The 12,904-nt window shown below is 38.3% G+C and overlaps 1 non-coding gene across 1 annotated transcript; it reads right to left on the bottom strand.

The window, feature by feature from the left end:
• Window positions 1-3,803: 3,803 nt before the first annotated feature.
• On the bottom strand, window positions 3,804-3,929 carry LOC119818168. The gene has a single exon (XR_005286072.1). It is a non-coding gene; the product is annotated as a small nucleolar RNA SNORA11 (small nucleolar RNA).
• Window positions 3,930-12,904: the final 8,975 nt, after the last annotated feature.

Below are 12,904 nucleotides of genomic sequence, written 5' to 3' on the forward strand. Positions count from 1 at the left end.
GGGCAAAATCTATCACCTCTATATGCATAAAGGAAACTGATTTGTAATCTTGTCTTTCTCAGGTTTTTGGTATCAGGGTTATACAGATTAAAATGAAGGTTTTTGGAAAGCAGTGGATTGTCCTCAACCTTCTAAAAATATTTAAGTTTAAAGAAATTATTCTTTGAATATTTTATAGACATCATTGAAATTATCTGGCTCTAAGGTTTTCTTTATAGGAACTATATATTAATTGCTTTTGTGAATACAAGGCATATAATTAGGCATAATTAAAAATACATCCTTTTTTTAAATGAGGAAGAAGATATTTTTCTGTACCTCCCACATACCTACCACTTGAGTGTCCTGCATTCCTCCCCTAACTCCAGGCTCCCACCTGTCATCACCTGGCCTCAGGAACTTCCTTTAGGGCCACAGTGTAGATGTGCTAATAAAAAAGTCCCTGCCTCCATTTATGTCAAATCTCCTCTTTTCAGCTCCTTTTGGATGTCACTCTAGATGGCTATGCAATGCACTCACTCTGGATGGCTATATGTGGGGTAGATACACTTTCAAGTTTTATTTAGTAGCTCTGACATTTATCATTTTGATGAGAAATAAGATATTATTCCTATTGCGGTTTTTCAAGATTTTCTCTCTAGATTAAGATTTTAGGGTTGATTATTATACATCTATGTGTGCCTTTCTTTGCATTTTACCTAAGTTCTCTTGAGCTTTTGTTTATGAACACAAAGTAGGTAATTGCACTGTCTGGCCTTGCTCAGTCATTGCACTGTTTACTTTTCTCCATCCTTAGTCTCCTCAGTTAGGACTCAGATCCACATATGTTACACATGGTTTATCCTATAGGTCTCTGCCATTTTGCCCATTTTGGGATTTTGATTTTACTGTTCCTCGGGTTGAACAGTTGTTCCTACTAGCTTATCTTCAGTGCACCATTGTTTCTTATTCTTCATCTAATCCATGGGATGTTCAGAAAACATCTTATTTCACACTCTTTATTTCTGAAGCCTAATTTGATTTCTTTTATCATCAAAAACCTCTCATGTAGTGATCATCTGTGTATTCACTATGGACTTTGCCTTTAAGTTTTTGAGTATGTTCACAATAGCCACGTTTATATTCTTGTCTGCTAACACTGCTGTTCTCTCAGGGTAGGGTTCTCTTGATTACAGATACATCTTCTGAGTACTCACTTTCCTAGTATATTTCAATTGTATAAAAGAGGTGTTGGGAGGTGAGACCTTCAAAGAGTGTTTAGCTCATGTGGGCTGCACTAAAGAGTGGCACAGGGCCACATCACAGAAGAGACATTGTCCTACAGGCATGGGTTCCTTATAAAATGACGATCTGGGGTCCCATTTGTGAGTCACTTCCTCTCTGTTTCTCTTTGACTCTCCCCTCCCTTTCCTACCCCATGTTATGATGCAAAAGAAGGTCTTGCTAGATTAATGGACCTCCCAGCCTCCAGAACCAAGACCTAATCAATTTCTATTCACTATAAATTATCCAGAATGTGGTATTCTATTATAAATTAGATATCATTTCTGAATGGAATTTATCCAAGGTATACAGGTAGGTTCAACATAAAGGCTGATTAAAAAAATAAATAAATGTAACTTACAATGTCAGGAGGCTAAAGATGAAAATTTACATGATCACAGAAATAAGCACAGGAAAACATCTTATAAAATCCAACAATCATAATAAGCTTTTCTGCAACTAGGAATATAAAGAAAATACCTTGACTTAATAAAAACCATCTCCAGAAACATACAACCAATATGATCCTCAATGACAAGAAAATTGCTTTCCCCAGAGACCAGGAACAATGTAAAGACATAGTCTCAAAACATTCAACATCAGACTAGAAGTCCTAGCAAACTCAGTAAGAAGAGAAAAAGAAATTAGATGACAATAGATAGGTAGGTAGGTAGACAGACAGACAGATAGATAGGTAGATAGAAGTAGACCAGGAACAATGTAAAGACATAGTCTCAAAACATTCAACATCAGACTAGAAGTCCTAGCAAACTCAGTAAGAAGAGAAAAAGAAATTAGATGACAATAGATAGGTAGGTAGGTAGACAGACAGACAGATAGATAGGTAGATAGAAGTAGATGGGTAGGTAGGCAGATATAGATAGATAGATAGATAGATAGATAGATAGATAGATAGATAGATAGATAGATAGATAGATGATAGATAGAGGTAGATAGATAAATGGATGTAGATAGGTAGATGACATAATCGTCTATGCAGAAAATCAAAAAAGAACTGATAAATAAAAACAAGATTTACACACAAATGTCAATCATGTCCCTCTATACCAGCAATGAAGCTGTTAAAATTTAATTTAATATATCATTTACTCAGAGCCCTCTAAAAACTTTGAAAATGAATATAAAAATGTGCATAATATCCATGTGAGGAAAGCTACAAAACTCTGATGAAAGAAAGCAAAGAACTAAACCAAGCAAGAGATACTTCATTTCTGTGAACATAAAATCTGCTGTATCACCCAGCTATCAGTTTATCCCAGATTAGAGAATCAATATCATTCGAAACCCTGTCTCAGAAAGGTATTTTGTAGACATTTTTCAACTGTAAAGTCTGTGTGGCTAGGCACACCAAACAAACAACAGAAGCAACTGTGTTCAAGAGAACAAAGTCAGAGGACTGCCAGATACTACCTCACTTGAAGACATTACACGGAAGGCAAGATGTCTCGATGGGTAAAGAAGTTTGATGTGCAAACCTGGTGATGTGAAGTCAGCCCCTCAAACCCACATAAGTAGGGAAGGAGAAAACTGACACACACAAGCTGTCCTCTAGTCTCCACATATATGCTGCAGCACACAGGCAATGAAAACAAATACTTTCTAAAATCTTAAGCTACATTGCAACGAAGATGGAGCAATATCAGTGTAAGATTGCATCAATGGACCAGAATGGAGAAGTTAGAAATAAACTTATGTCAGGCATAGTGATGTACACCTTTAATACCAGCAGTCAAACCTCTGTGAGTTTGAAACCAGCCTGGTCTACACATCAAGTGCCAGAACACCCAGGGCTAAGAAGAAAGATCTTGTCTCAAAAAAGAGAAAGAAAACCTACATAAGTATAGCTGACTAGTTTTAAATGAATGATATGCAATTTAATAAAAATGGCAACAATTGAACATTCATGTGAAAAGACGGTTTCAGACATAGACCTGATATCTTTTTTTAAAAAGTATTATTCTCATATATTACAACCTGACCACAGTTTCTGTTCCCTTCCCTACTCTCAGTCTTCCCTCGTATCTCTCCTCTCCCCCAGACCCATGGCCCCACTATCTTCCCTCAGAAAAGAGCAAGCCTCCCACGGACAGCAACTGAACACAGTATAATATGCTACAATAAGACCATAGACCTGATATCTTAAGAAAAGTTAACTGAAAATGAATTACAGACCTAGAAGATAGGAAACTTCTAAAGAAATCATGGAAGAAATCCAAATGACTTTTGATAGAACACAAATGATAGCTCATGAAAAAGAATATTCTAAACTTTGTTAAGGTTAAGTTTTTCTTCCTGCAAAAGAAACAGTCAAGACAATGGAAAGACAAGCCCCAGAATGGGAGAAAAATTGCATGAAAAATACTTAAAGAAGTGTTATTAAAAAATCTGCAAAGAACTGTTACAACTCAATAATAAGTAAACAATACAAGTGAAAAAATGACTCAAAGACAGTAGTATACACAAATAGGCAAAGAAAAACATGGTCAACAGAAGTGTCTTTTTTTCTTCTTTCTTCTTTCACATGTAGGGCATCAAGTCACAGAGAGGACACAGTGCTGTGCTCTCCTTATGATGGTCCAGATTCCTCTTGGGTGTTCTGTGAACAGAGAAGACATTCTCCAGGGCACCTGCTCTAAGCATACCCCATGCTTTGGAAAACTGTAAATTTAAACAAAAATAAGACAGCACTACACACCCACTAGACTAGCCATTAGGCGAAGCACTGACACTATAGTCTGGCAAGAATGAAGAGCAAGAATTCTAGTCTCCTTCATTCCATGAGAAAACAAAATGCCCAGCGAGTAGGATGACAGTTTGATCATGTCTAGTGTTTCTCCAAATGAATTAAAAGCATGACTACGCAAATGGCTTCATTCATGTATGTTAGAATCTGGGAGCACCAGATACTCTTTTGCAGGTAAGCAGATACATAAGACGTGGTATAGCTGGAGGATTGAATATGATATGCAGAGAAAAGATACAGAGACCTTAAGGACAGACTACCCAGCGAAAGAGGCCAATATGAAAACACAATACCGCCACTATCCCAGGGCACATTAACAATACCCATGGCTGCCAGGTGTGGAGGCAGAGAGTGGAATGGAGAACATTCAGGATAGTGCAATTGTACCGTATGATTGCTACAGTGACAGTCAGGTACCATTAAACACTTCCCAAAGCACACAGAAGTGCACCATTGAAATCAAAGCCTAATGAAAACTGTGAAACTTGATAGATAAGGATGTGCCAGTGTGGGGTGTAGCTCACTCCAATTATAACAAATGCATCACACTGCTGGAGCTAGGGTGGAGACTGCTCTTGTAGTCTTATTTTTCTTTTTTGTGATAAAAAAAAACAAGTGAGGAGTGGGTTTTGTAACTATTCATTGCTGAAGAATAACTAAAGGGTAGAAATATCAGCAATACAATGTAAACTTTATCAACAAAACCAAGATTTTTTTCTATTTTTAAATTTTTTTCATCCAAGACAGTTTAATCCTATTCTTTGGCAAGTGTGATAAAGGATGCTAGAGGGGCATCAGACTTGGTGGTACGCGCCTTTAATCACTGCAGAAGCAGACTTATCTGTAGGTAGGCTATCTGGATTAGCCTGATCTACATAGTTAGTTCCAGGCTAGCCAGAGCTATATAGTGAGACCCTGTCTCAAAAACAGAAAAAGAAGTGTAGGTGTAGAATGTTAGCTGAAAAGACTTCTGGGTTTTCTAAACAGATTCTAACACAGAAACATGTTCACACTAAGAATGCCATCACTGCTCAGAAGCAGTCAATAGCAAAGAAAGGAAGAGGAATGAGGATGCTGTCAAAATCTGATGAGGCACACAAAGCAGAATTGTCTGAGTCTGAAACATTTGGAGAAGGAAGCTTGTTAGCATGAAATATATTCAATACATTGGCGTCAAAATCATCTAACAATTCATTTAAAAATTTGGTGGAATATGAAACCGAATTTTTAAAATGCTTTAAGTGTACCCAGAAAAGTTGGTCTCCTCTCACAAAAAGAAGTCTGGTATAATCTCATTTTTAATCTTTAAAGATGGATTTAATGGATGAGTGAAATATTTTAAACTCTTAAAGTAACTCTGTTTTACAAAATCCTGGTGGAACCCTCATTTTCTTGGGGATGCCTCTACTGAGTCCTCCAAAACTTCTAAGTTGTCTGTGCTTCTATAAGCAATCCTAAATAAACTCAGTGGCTCACCAAACCAAAACCCAAACCCTAAACAAACAGAGAAACACTAATCATGCACCACAAAATGTGAGTCAGTCCCTCCTCCAAAATGCAAGGTTAATGTGCTTCCTCCAAGTGAATGATCTCTTTAGATGCCTGTCTACTGACTTCAGCATAAACAAGCCACTGTGGAACAGAAAGGCCCAGTGCTAACAGAAGTCCATAGATGGACTTCACCAAAAAGAAAAACAACAGAGCCACAGACGAAATTTGGCAAAAGCAAGCATGCACTTGTAAAAATTCTCAGTTAGACAGCATCTTGGGCTGCTTTGAACTTGGCCTTTACCCTGGGCTCGCTCGGATTATGGACAGCTGCCGCCACCTCCTGGACAACAAAAGGAGGTCCTTTAAAAAGAATTCTGCCTCACACTAACCCTTCCTTTTTCCTCCTGTGAGTGTATGTGGGTGCAAGGTAGTACACGTTCCCGAACATGTGTGTGCATATGGAGACCAGAGGTCAGCCACCCTTGCCTTTGCTACAGGGTCTTTCATTAGCATGGAATCTGGTGATTAGGCTGGCTGGCTGGCCAGTGGACCCCAGTAAGCCTGTCTCTGTACCAGTGCTGGAATTATGAGCAGGAGCTACCATGCCCAACTCAGGCCTTCATGCTTCTATGGAAAGCCCTTTACCTGCGGAGTGACAGCCCTAGCCCTTGCCCCTTTTCTTTTATTGAGAAAATAGAGTTCATGACCATGACACTCTAGAAAGACCAACAAGAAAGAAATCATCTTGGTGTATGATTTCCCTTTAAAGTCACAAAGTCAACCTTTGTTTCTGTGTATTGCTACATAAATTTAAACATACACTCTACTCTCGACAGCCACATAATACATGCAGGGGAAAGGAATAAAACATAGTTTCCTCTTGGATAACTGAGGTTAGGGATCATTACCTAGATTTAGACATAACGTCAGCCAAACCCTGCTCCTGACTGCACAGAAAAACATCCTGACAGGACACGCTGCAGTTTGCCTTAACACACTTTACAAAGATTGTACCTAAGCTTCCCTGTTGGAGAACAGCAAATTAAGACTGATTCTGAGGCTTCCTGACCATCTTCTCTACAACATCCTGACAGCAGAAGCTTGTCTTTCCCTGCAGAAGTGCCAAACTGTGAGGTGGGATCCACAGCAATATCAGAGGAAAAGATGTGTTTTTCACCGATGACATTCTCAATGGAGAGCCGAGTGGAGCTTTTACCAGCTGTTCTATTTTCTCTTCGAATATTGCACCCGGGTCCACTCCCCTGTTAACTCCATTATAAATCTGAGTTGTAATTTTCTTCCCGGCCTTTGCTTCAACTTAACATAAGAAATGCAGTAGAGCTTGAAAACAAATCTAACTGCCTGGGTTTATATTTTGCTTCTCCTTCATAAATGTTTCAAAAGGTGGGAGAGAAAAATCAACATTTATTTTAAATTTAATTATCAAGGCTAGTTTATACAGAAATTTAAGAAGCCTTCAAAGGGAGTCACAGCACACACGAGTCATACACTTGCACACATCCCCACAGTCCAAGCAGGACTTCAATAGTTGGTCTTCATATTGCATTTATATATATATATATATACTTATATATATATATATATTAGTTATACATTTTATAAAGAAAATTATACTAAAAAGCAATAAAACAGAACAGTTTCAGTATTACCATTAGATCACACATGTACACAATCTAAGTATCTAAACTAGACTATGATAAAGATATAAACAATAAAAGAATCGGTATATTTTTCCACTCCTTAGTAACACAAAGCTAGTAGCTGTAAGCTGAAGAAAAAAAAACCCTTTCCTCCCTAAGCTCCTTTTGGTCATGGTCTTTTATCATAGCAACAGAAACTGTAATTAAGACACACATACACAAGCATGCTAAATGAACTACTCTTGACCTTGGCTGCTCTATGCAAAGTAAATAATGACACAAAAAATAAATAAGTTAGCCAAAAAAAACCAGAAGTCAAATCAAGTTCTTAGCCAAGAAATCCTTAATAGTTACCAAAAGTATGTAGGTTTCATGTTTCATATTCTGTAACTATAACAATTATAAACTGTAAATTTACAGTATGAAAAACAACTCCAAGGAACATAAATTTCTTAAACATGAAATTAGATTCACTCTTCAAAACAGTTCTCACTCATAAATATAATTAAAACTGATACTATGATTAAAAAAATATTAGACACTAAAGTGTTTGGGACGGGGTGCAGAGAGGTGTGCCTATAATCCCAGAACCTTGGGGGAAGTAAGCATGAGAGTTCAAGGATAGTCTGGACCTTACAAGACCTGTTTCAGAGGTAAACTAGACTAAGGAAAATATTGTTCAGATGCTTCTACTATTTAAAAAATATGATAACAATAAACAAGTTATATAAGCAACAATACTGTTGATACACACATCTTGGATGGTTCTCAAGGGCTTGTGCTAAGTAATAAGGACTTATCTTTAAATGTTACTGTGTTCATTACTTTTCTCGTCACTGCAACAAAGTTCCATGACAGAAGCAAGGTAAGGAAGCAGAATGAACTTTGACCTATAGTTGGATGGTTGAGAACATCACCTCAGAGAAAGTGTGGTGACAGGACCAGCTCCATGGATGTGTGTATAGCAGCAAGTTTTCAGATCTTGATGAACAAGTCCAAGAGAACCAGACTGAAGTTGTGCTAGACTGTAATCCTCAAAGACCAACTCCACTAACCCAGCTTCACCCGGCAGGCCCTAACCCAGAGAATTCCATAACCTGCACCAACTGCTAGGGGCCAACCACATATGCAAATACACAAGCTTGTGGGAGGCATTTATATCATGCCTCAACAATCATATGCCATGCGATTCCATGTATCTACTCTTTCAGTACTGGAGACTGAACCTAGCTCTTAGCATAGGCTACCTACTCTACCACTCACCAATATCTTCCATCTGCTAAAGATTTTTAAAGCTTTCTAAAGATTTATTCATTACAGGCCCTCAGCCCTGGACCCAGCAACCAGAAATTTTTGTTTCTACACATGTGCTTTCTTAGCTTCATTTTCTCACTCTACCAGAGCCTTCCCGTCAACACACTAGCCATCTCAGTATTTTCTAAAACAATTACCCTTCCATCTACAATTCCGTCTTCCACAAATGCTTTGATATTTCCAAATTCAAACCCTTCTGCTCTTGTGTCTCCCCTTTCAGGAGCCAGGGACCAGTAGTTTCTGGAGCCACAGTGCTGGCTGTGAGTCACCTGTGAAGATGTGGGTGAGTTATTGACTTCCTGGTGCCAGGGTTTCTCTATGGGTTTGTGTGTGTGTGTGTGTGTGTGTGTGTGTGTGTGTGTGTCTTTTTTTAACAAGGAAAATGTCATTCTAATGTCATGACAAAGGGTTTTTTTTAACAATTCCATAATTTCTTGTGGACAGCACTTTGGAAATATCACCCAAGCTGTTAACCTTCCTCTACTGTTGGCTACTTTCACCTCTGGTTGCCCTTCAAGTGTTCTCTTCTACTGGATTACAGGAGCAACTCCTTAGTCACCCCTGAGAAACTTTCAGGTCTTTGCTTCCACTCCTGCAACCACACATCACTTAGGCAGTTTTGGAAACAAGTACCAGATCATATTCCATGACACAGCTAGCTAAGCATCTTCCCAGTCATCTATTCTCACAGAATGCCTTTACATTTATTGTGTATGCATGTCACCACACCCATGGAGAAGACAGAGGACACTTTTAGGAGTCAATTCTTTCTGTGTGAGTCCTAGGTCACCAGGCCAGGCAGCAAGTGTTTTTACCCACAGAGTCATCTCATTGGCCCCTCATAGAACTTAGATGTCACTAGAGGTAGCAATATGCTCAACCTACATTCCCTGGCTTCCTTTATAATTAAATGTGGCTAGGTGGCTATGCTCCAGGTAATCCTATGAATAGGAAGTTTCATTTCTCTAAAAGGAGTGACCCCTATAAGGCAACATGCTGGCCTCTCCTTCCTGCAGGATATTTTTCACATTGTAGAATTGGATATGAGATTCCATTGCCCTGCAGCAATACAAGACATACAGTCTTCTTGAGAATAAAAAGCCTAAGGATGGAGATGGCTGCCATGCATCACCTAATCACCATTTTGACCTTCTCTTAAAGGATAAACTCTCAAATGTTCAACTGACCATCCCAAATTGTGTCAAAACCCTTCTGTATGGGAACCAAACTCTACCTGGTTTATGAAGTCCATATGGTCTAATTCCTGTTCACTTCTAAGCTTCATACACAGCCTTCTTATTCCCTGGGATCTCAAGCTGGACCTATCCTGACATTTTCTTAACTCAGTCCCTCTTCCCCGAATGCTTCTCTCCCAGATTTATGATTATTACAGCCTCAGCTCAAATGTCATTTGCTCAGAGAAAGCTTAATTGAGACTCTATGTGGAATTTTCTCCTACCCATTATTGTTGTTTCCACATAATACAATTTGTTTTCACTAAGCCAGGCAAACTAAAAGAATGAAATAAACCTTTGCTGAATAAATCAATGCATTATCGTATTTCAAAGATAATATATTTTACGGCATGGTTATCAGATTGGACAAAAACATAAAAACAACACAAATTCCAAGTACATTAATACCTTTGAAATAGACACAAAAACCAGTAAATAACTATGAAATAATAAAAGCAAATTCGTATTTGTATACTTCTGGGATGAGATTGCCCTTTTAAAACTTTATTTATTTATGAGTTCAACATGGTGCCTGTATAGAGGACAGCTGGGGGAGTTGGTTCTCCCATTCTGTAGGTCCTGAGAATTGAACTTGGGTTGCATGCTTAGTGGTAAACACCTTTACCCTCTATTTTTCCAGCCCAGAGTTGCCTTCTTAAGAGAAATTCAGAAACAATAAAGGTGACTGACTACCTCTGTCCACAAAAAAAGAGGAATTTTTTTTTGGTTGGAGTTTTTTCTTTAATTACAGATCTATAATAGAAAGCACAACCAAGCACAAGGCTTTCCCAAGTACATGTCAAACATACATTAAAGGGCATTGCATTAATGCCTCAGTTGGTAAAATACTTTGCAAGCTCTCCAGAACCCATACAAAAACCTGCACACACTTGTAATCTCAATGCTGTGGAGACAGAAACTACTTGTCAAAGTTCTAAGTCAATGAGACCCTGTCTCAAAGAGAAGGAAAGCAGCTGAAAACCGACAATGAAGACTGTCCTCTGACTCCTACAAGCACATGAACACAGGACAACCACATACATGAGCAGGCATACACATGCAACAGAAAAAGTCAAAGTGCTTGAAGAAGAAATTATACTAGTGAAGTCCATGAAAAACATAAACATGCTGTAATATTTATACAGGTTATGCAAATTGGAAAAGGAAAATGAAAGAGAAGAAAAAGGAAGCTGAAAATACATTGGTGAAAAATGCAGAAAATGGCCAGGTAAAGCGGATTCCTGAAATCTCAGCACACTGGAGACCTGAGATAGGAGGACCACTGTGGGCACCATCTCTTCAGGAAAAATCCTGTCTCAAAAAACAAAACAAAACAAAACAAAACACCACAGTTCCATAAAGACAAAATCTAGACAGAAAGCTCTGGTCATGCCAGGTATAGTGGAGGCAGGGGGAAAGAGAAATCAAACAAAATGAAAAAGCAATGTTTGATACTAGGAATGTCATAGACATTGATTTTGAGAGCACTTAGTAGTAGACATCACATGTTAAAACACATCCAAGTGCCTTTAAAATATATCTCAGTCAAGTTTTAACTACCTTAGAATCTTATCCTCTGCAGACACAAGATACTCTCTATCCCTCTATTTATTGAAAAATAGTGCTAATATTTATTCATGGTTAAGTATTTATTTATAGTTAAGTAACTACCAGTGGCAGTGACAGAGGAGCAGCAGGTGGTAACTGAAGTTCAAGGTGCCAGCCCACCAGGAGGAAACTCCCTAATGGATGGATGTCAGTTAGGCAAGGCCCGGAGACCCCATATCCCAGAATGTCTTTTGCTCCTATTGTGCCTTTACATGTTTGCTGCTGCTAGCTTTCTCTCATATATGGTATGGTGTAAATGGGTGTGGGGAGATGCCCACTATGATGTGATGTGTTTATCTTAGGAAACATCCCTGTTCTTCTGGGCATTTTTACCTGTGGATTGTTATGAAGATGATTCTTCCCTAAGGTGTACTGTCTAATAATATAATAAAAATGTTAACATATACAGAGTTTTGATGAATAAAAATAAATATAAGTAAATGTTACACAGCGGGGGCCTATGAGTTTCACCTAAAGAGCTGCTTAGATCATAGCTCAAGTTAATGATTAAGGAAAACAATTAAGTCCCCAGAGCGAGACTAGCTCAAATTCCTTTAATCTTGCAGGGTGGTGGTGGAGGTGCACACCTTTAATCCCAGCACTCAGGAGGCAGAGGCAGGTGGATCTCTTTGAGTTCAAGGCCAACCTGATCCACAAGAGCTAGTTCCAAGACAGCTAGGACTGTAACACTGAGAAACCCTAACTTGAAAAAACAAAACAAACAAATAAATAAATAAATAAATGGGAATGTTACACAGCTGGAGCCTGAGTTTCACCTAAAGAGATGCAAGATCATAACTCAAGTTAATTATTAAGAAAAACAGTTGAGTCCCAGGAGCCAAGATGGCTCAAATTCCTTTAATCTTAATGCTGAAAGGCACAGTCACAGGTTTCAGTGTGCATCATTAGCTGAAACAAAGCCTTAACATAAATTCAGGTTAGATCAGATGTTTTGATAATAGCTTTGAAATGGAAAATCCCAGGAATCAATATAAAGTTCACCAGGACAGAGTTGAGGTAAAATATACAAAGCAACCCAACTGTTACTCACATACTTTGTTGCTAGGGTTGGCTGATGATCAAATGTGATTAATTTTTTGTACCCATTCCTGCCCTCAATATCCTACTATAGGAAACTATTGATGAATAGGTATGCATCCTAAAAATTTAAAGTACAGCTGGCTGTGTTTTATGTAGAAAATTTAGGTTTGTGATCCCTTTAAGACTCCTTATAACATTACCTTTCAAGATAAATAATAAAATGATTCTTTCTTTGTAACCATAGTATACAGCCTGCCAACAAGAGTTGGCTGAGAAAACAAAAATGCTCTCTGCTTGCTCATGTTCTGTTCATCTGTAACAGGTTACTAAGATGTAAATGTGTGTGAGCTGTTGGGGTGACTGCTTTTAATCATGTAAGGGAGATGAAAAACATGTTTTTACCTGTACTCATTATAATCACTCACTTTGTCTTTTCCCCTAATCCCCTCAGACAGATATAGAGGCCCAAAAATGTGAGCCTATTCCACCTTGCCTGAAGGTGAATAAGAGAGTTTAAGCTTATTTTG

The sequence above is a fragment of the Arvicola amphibius genome, chromosome 6, assembly GCF_903992535.2.
Source record: "Arvicola amphibius chromosome 6, mArvAmp1.2, whole genome shotgun sequence".
In the NCBI taxonomy this organism is placed as follows: Eukaryota; Metazoa; Chordata; class Mammalia; order Rodentia; family Cricetidae; genus Arvicola; species Arvicola amphibius.